The sequence below is a fragment of the Lethenteron reissneri genome, chromosome 16 (assembly GCF_015708825.2).
Source record: "Lethenteron reissneri isolate LAM-NWPU_2019-01 chromosome 16, ASM1570882v1, whole genome shotgun sequence".
Taxonomy (NCBI): Eukaryota; Metazoa; Chordata; class Hyperoartia; order Petromyzontiformes; family Petromyzontidae; genus Lethenteron; species Lethenteron reissneri.
In genome coordinates, this window is record NC_083794.1 from 12,487,696 (window position 1) to 12,499,517 (window position 11,822).

General features: G+C 43.9%; 1 protein-coding gene across 1 annotated transcript in view; it reads right to left on the reverse strand.

Moving 5' to 3' along the window:
* Positions 1-11,269, reverse strand: part of LOC133342998 (protein diaphanous homolog 1-like) — a 233,676-nt gene extending 222,407 nt beyond the window's left edge. The window contains exon 1 of the mRNA XM_061552421.1: positions 11,192-11,269. The gene's annotated coding sequence lies outside the window, so the exon portion shown is untranslated. The remainder of the gene's footprint in view (positions 1-11,191) is intronic.
* Positions 11,270-11,822: the final 553 nt, after the last annotated feature.

The window sequence follows — 11,822 nt, forward strand, 5'->3', positions numbered from 1 at the left end:
AGGTGGCCCCTGGTGGCCTTTAGTGCGGCCCCTGACGTGCAGCCCCCGACAATACACAACACGTGAAAACACGCCATGTCATGCTGTCACAAACCCCAATGGTTTCAAAAATGTGGCAACCCTCACACTTAGTGCCAAATTAAGCTAGTGCAGGGCCTGTAGCACGTGTTATAAAGGGGCCCTAAATTAAAAAAACGTAAATATTAAAACACATTTTTTTTTTACTTGTATAGTAAAGTAATTGTATTTTTTCATTTGCTATAGAGCTAGATAATACGACAAATCACTAACCTTAAACACCAAGTCGTTCATAAAAGTTGAAGGCAGTATAGTACTATAGTAATAGAGCAAGTGCAGAATCACTGAACCGGAATTGATAGATTGAAATAATTTAGCACCGGGCACTGGAAAGTGCGGGGCCTGTAGCATGTGTAGCTACTTTTGCTACTTGGATAATCGGGCACTGTCCTTGTTAAAATTAATGAAGAATACTGATTCAGGGGATCGCGCTGTACTGTGCGGCTCTCCGTTGTGTTTTCTGGACGTACTTGCCTGTGTGGCTCAGCACGATGCCCGACATTTCGCTTCAGGAAAGTGAATATGGAATTGTAGGAAGTCCAAAGCAGCCGTTTCTCTAAACTCTAGCCTACCTCACCCACCACGGCAATCCTTTCCACGTTAGTCTCATCGAGGATCATAAACCATCAAGCGAACTCTGGTCGTACTTGCAGCGGCTTCTGGCTAACCATCGAACAAGGATGGTGGTCGCCCCATCGCACGCTTTCAGATGCGCTTATGTGGCCATCTGAAACGCTCTTCCGATATTAGGAAAGCCACTGCAGCTATGCACTTTCAAGTCTGCATTGAAAACTACGTTTAGCTTGCTATCCTCTCCCGCACCTCCGATTAGCACGGTTGGCTACGTACGGTGCAAAAAGAAAGTTCAACATGCATACATCTTCTCCATTCAAATACAAATTAAGTCATTACACGCTGCACGTGGCCTCATTATTGCTAAACAATAGCCCCACGTGACGCAGGGAGCACTTCTTAATCAGCGTGCTTTATGCCACCTGGGACCCCGCACATCGCCACACACAAACACACAATCATAAGTGGATTTTGAAGGAGCTCCCAGCACGTCACGTGTGAATTACGCACAGACACGTAAAGTATGCAAGATCTCTCTATCTTAATTTCAATCGGCACCCTATGTGCGTCAGGTGTCTTGCAAGAATTGAGCATTTTGCTGCTTGTGACAAATTTTAAATGGGGAGTCAAAGTGGTAAACTTGGAAGAAGAAAAAAAACATGCAAAGTTGGGTCACGAGGACTGGAGCTTGATAAACTAGATTGTTTTTGTTCCAATCACTGGTTTAGACTATAATTAACCCAGCTCTTCGATTTGTTTCCAGATTGTGCCGCGTGCTGTTCGGCACGGTGGCCGACATGCTCACTCCACGTGCTTCTTCAGGAACTGAATATCTCCCAGCACATGTGCGCAAAACGTCGGACATCATGCCGCACTAACACATTGTAACAACCCGGAATTATTTCGGAGTACTATACAGTATGCATCACAACCGCAAACAATCTTTGTGGCGTAGTTTGGTTGTAAGGTTTTTGAAAACGGTTGTTATGCTCTCTTGTTGCTCTTTCATACTTCACACTTTACAGTGCCCACAGAAGCCTGTGTCGCTGCAGGTAACTGCGGTGCCACGGCCGCGGAGCAACTCTGCAAGCGCCGCAACTCCCCCCTGGCCCCCACCCTGAGCACACACACGTAGTAGTGTCTTGGCGGGGGATCGCCTGGCACAACGGGTTTTCATCCGAAGGGTCCCTAGGAGGGAAGTGCAGCGGTTTCCCGGTGCCAGGAGATTGGCCGACTCTCGCAGGACAGGTCACATTGCGGTGCCCCTAAATTTGCTTCATATTGTATGAGCGCACAAAGGTTCACCGGGCCAGCCGCAACGAGTCATGCACGACATCGGGGAGGAGGGCTGGGGTGAAATATTAAGCGAGCAGAGCAGATTATGAGGTCATGGGATCGCAGCGCCACGACCTCCCCCAGACCAAGTACACACTAGCAGGGTGTGTGTTCGCCAGCCGGATGCCCTTCCAGATTAAACAGGTTGAGTCAGACATTAATGAGTACGGGTGCATAGACAATAGGTCACGAAGTAACCGTCGTGACGCTGTGTCGTGACGCTCCGTGTAAGGGAGGGAAAAACGAGCGAGAATCACACAATTGGCCACGCGGGATAACGCGACCACGGGTTTTTGAAGTGAGGGGGATAATAAGCATAACCCGTAAAAACAAAGTTTTTCACTATAAATCCTTTATATGCGTGGCAGCGAACTTAATATAAAGGATTTAAAAATATATTCGCCTGTGGAGGACGCGGGGATCGATCCCGCGACCTTTGGCATGGGAAGCGAGGGCGCTACCAACTGCGCTACTCCGCCACGGCCTGTGGAGGGGTTACGCTCTGGGCTCTTATACTGTGACGTTCAGCCAAAGCCAAGAATGAGTTATATTTGAATATATGTAAAATAAATTTTTTTGCCTAAAAAGTGTAAAATTTTGGGAATTTTTTTTCACGAACATTAATTGTCTGGCACAACGAGTCTGTGTGGAAAATGTCAGCTCGATTGGATCACGGGAAGTGGGTTAAAAAACGACCGAAAGATTTGCACGGTCGTAAGCAAGCAAGCACGCAAGCAAGCAAGCATGCGAACTTAATATAAAGGATTTAAAAAGGGGAACCCGAGGCATTCAAGAGATAACTCTTCTTCAACATCTTGGTCGCCAAGACTCCCCCCCCCCTCTCCTGCCGTCCTGCCTCCTCGAGCCGCTCGCAGCATCTGTGTGATGCCAGTGAGTGCCGCTACGAGGCAGTGATAGGCAAGGTTTTTTCGTCATCCTCCCTTCAACTCTCACAGTGTACGTGCGACGCCGTGAGGACAGCCGCGAGGGTAGCGATAGGGCGTGTGAAAATCTAGGGACTAGGGTAGCAGTAGGCTAGGCTCTGCTCGTAGAATATTCCCTCCGGGCAGTGCAGAGTTTTGCGCCGCGAGCCAAAGTTAGCACAGAGCATCGGTGTGGTGTCTGTGATTGCTGCGTGGAGCGGCTGCGTCTGCGCAAGAGCGAGGGCGGAGCGGCAGCACGAGTGTGCGTTGAAGTCATCACTCGCAGGTGTGGCCGCTAGGCTTTGGCTGTGGTGTGCACGGGTTGAGTGTGGGCTAAGGGGCCGTCCATAAATGACGTCACGCACCTAGGGGGGGGGGAGGGGGTCAGATATTTGTGACGATGTGTGACGAGGGGGGGGGGGGGAGTTTGAGAAATGTGACGTCACATCAACTTTAAATAAATATTTTTTGGGGGGGGGCAGAGCTTTGTGACGTCATATTTGAGAGGGGGTCTGACTTTTTGTGACGCCGTGTGACTAGGGGGGGGGGGGGTCAAAAATTGCGTGACGTAAATTATGGACGGCCCCTAACTCCGTGCGGTGGTGAGCCAAAAATATAGCGATGTCCCTCGGAGAGGACGCGAGCGCGGGGAGTCCGGTCACCCGGTCGGGAGGGGGCCCGGCGGGAGCCGATCGACGCGGTGGAGGAGGGAGTGGAGGGGGTGGACGTCACGCCCCACCTGCCTAGCGAGGGCGGCGGGGTGGATGCCGGCCCCAATATAACCACTTAACCATTTAAACAATCTAAGCAGGACTGGAAACATCACTTAAAGGCTGCAAGCAAGAGGATGAAACCCAGTGTTCCAATGCCCTACAACCTTGCCTGCACCAATTCCACTCATCTTCTTGGTTCTTTCGGTAAAGTCACGTAGAAGGGAAGTAATAAAATAATAAAAATAAAACATAATAAAATAATTCTCACGACGTTTCAGCCACAACGCAAGCAGCCGTCCTCAGGTGAAGACCAGGTCTGTCAGACGCTGTCTCCCCGACAGACCTGGTCTTCACCTGAGGACGGCTGCTAGCGTTGTGGCCGAAACGTCGTGAGAATTATTTTATTATGTTTTATTTTTATTATTTTATTACTTCCCTTCTACGTGACTTTACCAAAAGAACCAAGAAGATGAATCCCTGCAGTCACGAAAGCTTTAAATCGAAAAATGTTTGCAAACTCATTTGAGACTTGGTGGCCAATTCTTCTTAGGCAGTCTCTCGAAAATCAAGGATTACTTCTTTCTTTCACGAAAGCTTTGAATCGAAATTTACACTTCCACTCAATTCAGAGATGGAGCCCACAGTGAATTGGGTGTCGGATGGGGGTGTATACTTGAACCCAAATACATTCTGCAACTGCTCTCATCACTCAAAACTGCAATGTGCTGTTTCTGGGCCCTCTGAAAGCAATGATGTTTCAATGCCATAGGTCCATTCACATGAGCTTATGTATGTATGCATGCGTGTTGAACTTTATTTTGCACTGTATGTAGCCTGCTACACATCAAGCACAATTTGATATACTGTATACTATACATGAATTGCAAATGGAGAGCGGTGACAGGAGGGTTTTGAACAGTGCACTCATAACAACGGTGACCTGAGTTTCATTCCCAGCCATGGCTCACTCCTGTGGTGAATGATACCTGAACCAGGTCCTGCGCCCACCCCACACCTTCACAAACATGCACTGACCAATGTGGTGAAGTATTGTCGAACACTTCCCGTGATTGACATGCCATAGAAAGGCCTTCATCCCGTAGTGGATTGAAAAAAAATACTCCACGATTATGGATGTGTGCTTCAAATTGTACTGGAAACACGTTTACATGTCAACAATGAATAGTGCACGAAATACAATGAGAATCTGAGTTTGTATTAAAATATGTGCACATATTAAATTATATAATAAGGCTGAATGAACGATTCAATAAATGTTATTGTGAAATGTATTTGTTCTTTTTTTTTAAATCTACAAATTTTCACCGTGCCTTTAACTTTATTTATATTAAAAAACATGCAAATGAGCTGAGTATGACGATAAAATGTTGTTGTGAATATTGTTCCATTAAAAAAATGTATTCCGTCATTGGTCTGATTTTAGTTTTTTTACAGGTCAAAGGTCATGTGTAATCTTGAGCATTTTACTCACTGAGCCTTGAAACAAATGAAAGAAACTGACTTGAACCTACCATAGGCACACCGCACACATCAAACACAGCATGACATTAAAATTTTAAGTGTAAATGAAATTGTGTTTGGAACATTTCCACAAATAGTCGGGATTGAAACACGACGGCAGGTGATTTCTGACAACAGGGCAGCGAATGGAGTGCACATTTGGTAATGTACAATACCTACTCGTACATTTTCAATAACAAAAGCAAAAAATTATAATCACAGTACAAAAAATACACAAGAAAATGATCATCACCATCAGACGTTATCAATCCACTGCTGGATAAATACCTCCCAAAACCATTGCCATGTGCCACAATCATTGCAATGTTTAATAATGCACCCACACACGAGCTGATTTCATAGGCGAATCCCTTCGCTTAATGTGCTTAAGATAATTACAAGTGCTATTAATATTAGCTATACATTTCCTAGTTATGGTTATATTGCATTGTTATGCATTTTTTGTTCCACACATCTTTCATTGGTTTACACAACTTATATCTCACATGTGCAGGGGGAAATGCATGCTGGAAGAAAGTTATTCCAAAAGGCTCATTAATATTAATCCCCACTTAATTAAACATTCACGAGCCAAGGTTAGTGGTAGAGAACCTGGCTCCTTCTTGGGAATGGTTGCAGATAACACTTTGGCATTATTAATCTGGCTCCCGTTGGCTGCCTGAATCACTCCGCATAAACACGTTATTTACAATTTTACAGCATGTTATTATAAAGGTTCCTTTTTAATCTACGGATTTTTTCTTCAAATTGGTTGTTACCCGTTGTTCCAATTTCATTAGAGTAAACGTGTATGTAAATCTTTCCCTCAAATATACCTTGCAACCTTTTTTTTTTTTACAAAAACCTTCACACATTCATATTTCATGAGTAAGTATGGAAACTTAGCCTCAGGCACAATGCCGCATAATTAACTTGAAAACCATTTTTTTTACATGGTAATGGTATAAGAAAACACACACACGGGAAGTTCACTTGCAAGCCTGTTGTGACAATATGGATTTTTGTCAGGTTGTGAGGAGATTCTTTGCCTTAATAAGAATGAGAAATTGAGGACGTTACAGAATGATCCAAACTCCCGGTCTATTGACGTATCGATTTGTTTTTCAGAGTTGTGGAAGAGAAGCAATTTTCTTCCTTCATTTAGTTTTCTCCCTCAAATGTCCTGACAGAAAAGATCCCCCAGGTGGTACAGATGCCACAGTTTACAAATTACTGTGGAAAACAGCATGACGGCAACCATTGTCATTCTATATCCAACTCTTTTTCATTTCTTGCCACCAAACCTCCTACAGATTTCTTCCCCTGGGGGAAGGGGTGCGATGTGATACAGTTTGCCGTGAAAAACCAGTGGCACACCTGCACCATTTGTCTACCTCTCGTTTCTTTCTTTAACATTTAGGTAAAAAATATTGTCAAGGCAAAAATAAGTTTGTTTTTTACTTGAGTACAGAACAGCAACAAAGAGATTGTTTTTTCTTATCTGAAGTGCTTTTTTCTCGAGAGCTGTCCCATGAAATGCTGCATTTAACTATTTATTTTAAACAAAATGCAGTTTTGAGTCATATTCCTGGCACCCAGATCTCCAATACAATTTCCCTTTAAATTGACGGCCTGGAATCTCAATTGATCTTAATTAGCTAACAATTCAGCACTACCGTGTGGCTATAACCACCCATACGCACATTAGACAGTTGCATTTTCAATAATCCAAACCTGACTGTCTGGTCTTTCAAAGCTGTTGTCAAATCATGTGGTGCGATTCTCAGGATTTACTAATTAGTTTTTTTTTTAAAGGCTGATTCCCCTGCTCCGCAGAAAACCATTCAAGTCAGGGGCTGTTTTTTCATAAATGTTTGCCCAACTGATATGCTAACTGCATAGACACCAGGAAATATACGACCTATAGATCATTAATACAGCTCTTAATTTTTTCTTGGTCAATGGCAGATGTCCATTTAAACTTGTGAATTTCATTATGAATAATAACAAATTCCAATTATTGAAACATCAATGCCAGTGAGAATACACACATGCAATTTACACAATTATTTACATATAAATTGTAAGCCAAACTAAATGATCTCATCATCTGCTATGATAGAGCCACTGCTGGATGATGAGCTCCGCGAGCCATTGCCATCTGTCCTCGTCTCGCATGCAACACTCATTCTCGCTTCTGCGTGTGTGCTGATTTCACTGCTCCAGCGGTGGGACAAAGTCATTGTTATGCAAGTCCAAGTCGAGTCTGAAGTCATCAAATTCATGACTCGAGTCTGACTCGAGTCCAAGTCACATGACTCGAGTCCACACCTCAGAGGTGGGACAAAGTCATTGTTATGCAAGTCCAAGTCGAGTCTGAAGTCATCAAATTCATGACTCGAGTCTGACTCGAGTCCAAGTCACATGACTCGAGTCCACACCTCAGAGGTGGGACAAAGTCATTGTTATGCAAGTCCAAGTCGAGTCTGAAGTCATCAAATTCATGACTCGAGTCTGACTCGAGTCCAAGTCACATGACTCGAGTCCACACCTCAGAGGTGGGACAAAGTCATTGTTATGCAAGTCCAAGTCGAGTCTGAAGTCATCAAATTCATGACTCGAGTCTGACTCGAGTCCAAGTCACATGACTCGAGTCCACACCTCAGCGGTGGGACAAAGTCATTGTTATGCAAGTCCAAGTCGAGTCTGAAGTCATCAAATTCATGACTCGAGTCTGACTCGAGTCCAAGTCACATGACTCGAGTCCACACCTCAGAGGTGGGACAAAGTCATTGTTATGCAAGTCCAAGTCGAGTCTGAAGTCATCAAATTCATGACTCGAGTCTGACTCGAGTCCAAGTCACATGACTCGAGTCCACACCTCAGAGGTGGGACAAAGTCATTGTTATGCAAGTCCAAGTCGAGTCTGAAGTCATCAAATTCATGACTCGAGTCTGACTCGAGTCCAAGTCACATGACTCGAGTCCACACCTCAGAGGTGGGACAAAGTCATTGTTATGCAAGTCCAAGTCGAGTCTGAAGTCATCAAATTCATGACTCGAGTCTGACTCGAGTCCAAGTCACATGACTCGAGTCCACACCTCAGAGGTGGGACAAAGTCATTGTTATGCAAGTCCAAGTCGAGTCTGAAGTCATCAAATTCATGACTCGAGTCTGACTCGAGTCCAAGTCACATGACTCGAGTCCACACCTCAGAGGTGGGACAAAGTCATTGTTATGCAAGTCCAAGTCGAGTCTGAAGTCATCAAATTCATGACTCGAGTCTGACTCGAGTCCAAGTCACATGACTCGAGTCCACACCTCAGAGGTGGGACAAAGTCATTGTTATGCAAGTCCAAGTCGAGTCTGAAGTCATCAAATTCATGACTCGAGTCTGACTCGAGTCCAAGTCACATGACTCGAGTCCACACCTCAGAGGTGGGACAAAGTCATTGTTATGCAAGTCCAAGTCGAGTCTGAAGTCATCAAATTCATGACTCGAGTCTGACTCGAGTCCAAGTCACATGACTCGAGTCCACACCTCAGAGGTGGGACAAAGTCATTGTTATGCAAGTCCAAGTCGAGTCTGAAGTCATCAAATTCATGACTCGAGTCTGACTCGAGTCCAAGTCACATGACTCGAGTCCACACCTCAGAGGTGGGACAAAGTCATTGTGATGCAAGTCCAAGTCGAGTCTGAAGTCATCAAATTCATGACTCGAGTCTGACTCGAGTCCAAGTCACATGACTCGAGTCCACACCTCAGAGGTGGGACAAAGTCATTGTTATGCAAGTCCAAGTCGAGTCTGAAGTCATCAAATTCATGACTCGAGTCTGACTCGAGTCCAAGTCACATGACTCGAGTCCACACCTCAGAGGTGGGACAAAGTCATTGTTATGCAAGTCCAAGTCGAGTCTGAAGTCATCAAATTCATGACTCGAGTCTGACTCGAGTCCAAGTCACATGACTCGAGTCCACACCTCAGAGGTGGGACAAAGTCATTGTTATGCAAGTCCAAGTCGAGTCTGAAGTCATCAAATTCATGACTCGAGTCTGACTCGAGTCCAAGTCACATGACTCGAGTCCACACCTCAGAGGTGGGACAAAGTCATTGTTATGCAAGTCCAAGTCGAGTCTGAAGTCATCAAATTCATGACTCGAGTCTGACTCGAGTCCAAGTCACATGACTCGAGTCCACACCTCAGAGGTGGGACAAAGTCATTGTTATGCAAGTCCAAGTCGAGTCTGAAGTCATCAAATTCATGACTCGAGTCTGACTCGAGTCCAAGTCACATGACTCGAGTCCACACCTCAGAGGTGGGACAAAGTCATTGTTATGCAAGTCCAAGTCGAGTCTGAAGTCATCAAATTCATGACTCGAGTCTGACTCGAGTCCAAGTCACATGACTCGAGTCCACACCTCAGAGGTGGAACAAAGTCATTGTTATGCAAGTCCAAGTCGAGTCTGAAGTCATCAAATTCATGACTCGAGTCTGACTCGAGTCCAAGTCACATGACTCGAGTCCACACCTGACTGCTCCATGTCTGTTGTGGAGGTCTTCAAGTCTATTCGTTCCCTTTTTGGATGCAACTCCATCAATGACCATCATCCCTTATAGTGATGAATCGTGCCCAACCCTGCGTACATTACTCAATAGTCAACATGATGTATTTAACTTGTACAATACATGACACAAAATAAAAATTATTCTGAGTTATGTAAGCATATATATTTGCATCGAAATCGAATTAAGACTCCATGTCGTAGAGAGAGGGTCCTTGCAGCTAAGAGTGGCATTTCACCAGCATTGATTCAGGAAGCCTGACTGCTGATTGAGACACTGCATCTCAAAACCCGGTCCAGAGTTTGCTTGTCTTGAAGCAATGCAAGCTGCATTATGCACTCGCATTTGTGTGACAAATACTTTACAAAATGTACGTGTTAGAGATATGTCAAGGAGATATGCTGTCTCATTATTTTGTTGTGCTATTTAACTCGTGTGCTACCTGACAAGAAGACATTTCAGATCGACTGTTTATATTTTTTATGCAGTGTTTAATTAATGATACCAAGCTGTGCAACGATTGCCAATATCCCACGTAGAATTAAATAACGAGTAAAATATATAATTCATATTAAAGTGTTTTAATAATAACAACAACCAAAAAAAAACATATTGGTCTACAGTACAAGTTACAAGCACACTCAGAAACACGTCTGTAAAAAAAATCCTCCTAAAAAAGTGATAAACAACAATCCTCCTTGTAAGCATAAATAATTGCTGACAAAAGTTGAAAAAAAAGTATTTGTTTACTTCTAAGTGGAAATGAATAATTTGTGTTTAGTTCACTATTTTTTTTCTTTGATCCACCCCCCTCTCCCATTCTACTCAAGTCCTGCTTGGCTAGAGAGAAGAGCAAATCCGAAGAGACTGCCAATTAGGGTTATGTTCTCACCTCGTGTTTCCTTAATAAAGCGCGTGTCTGCCGTGGCAGGCGAAGCATTAACTGCACTAATGAGAAACCAACTCGTGTTAAAATATTCCCTCTCTTGCAGTGCTTTGTAATTGCCGCCAAAAAAAACGTCGTCATAAATTATACAGAAAGATGGTTTTTAAACTTTTAAAAATCTCATTAAATAGCGATCAGCAGACGCTGTACCGCTGTGATGCTGCTACCTTGGGCCGTACAAGAAGGTGTCCTTGTGAAGGGTCCCAGCAGCCTTGTCACACAACCTTTTATATATTGGACAAGTATTGTACTCATATAATTTGACGATTCCACTATTACCCCATATTTTTCAGTCTGCTGTATTTAAGTTGTTTTCCTTTCATTTGTGTGTGTGTTTTTTTTATGGAATTAATCTCAAACCACCTGCATATCCATTATTTACTCACACTATTAAAGTACTTTAATTTCATAGTGATTTCCACCATATGATAGCTCTATTCGTTTTTTAAATATAAATACAGCAAAACTATCTTCATGTACTCTCACGTTTAAAAAAATATATAGATGCAGCATATACATAATGCTGTGGCACACACCTGTAATCCAGCATCGTAGAGGCCGCGGGTCTGTGGATCACACAGATGTTGTGAAACTTCTCCTCCCGCGGGTGTCGAGGTGCCATCACCCTGGCCTGCTCAATGTTTCTCTCGCATGTACACACTCGTTAATTGGTGATAACATCTTAATATAGAGAGATCCGCAGAGCTTGGGAAATTGTTGGTGCCGGCTCACTGCCTGGCTACCTTCCCGCTTGGTTGTAGGTCTGCAGGTTTTCTCCTCTCTCTTCGAATAACTTTAAATGTGTCTGAGTAATTATTTTAAGCAAACGAAAAGGGACAAATAGGAGAGGGTAAAATTGGCAAGAAGGTAATCAACTTCACTTATAATCGGACAGATAGTAGCACCCTAACCCCACGTGCCAATGTTTCCAAGGGGCAGTGCAAGAAACCAAGGAATGCGTGCTGGGGTTGGGGGGGGGGCGATGGAGGTGATCACTCCACCTTTGAGACCCAAAATATTTCCTTATTTATTGATATTTACCAGAAGAAATACATTGAATGTGTTATAAATATGTAGTGAGTTCAACCGAGTCGCAGACACACTCTTTGGAGGCAACACATTTATTGATACCAACACAAAGGGGTAACTGCCCCTTCACCAGATAAC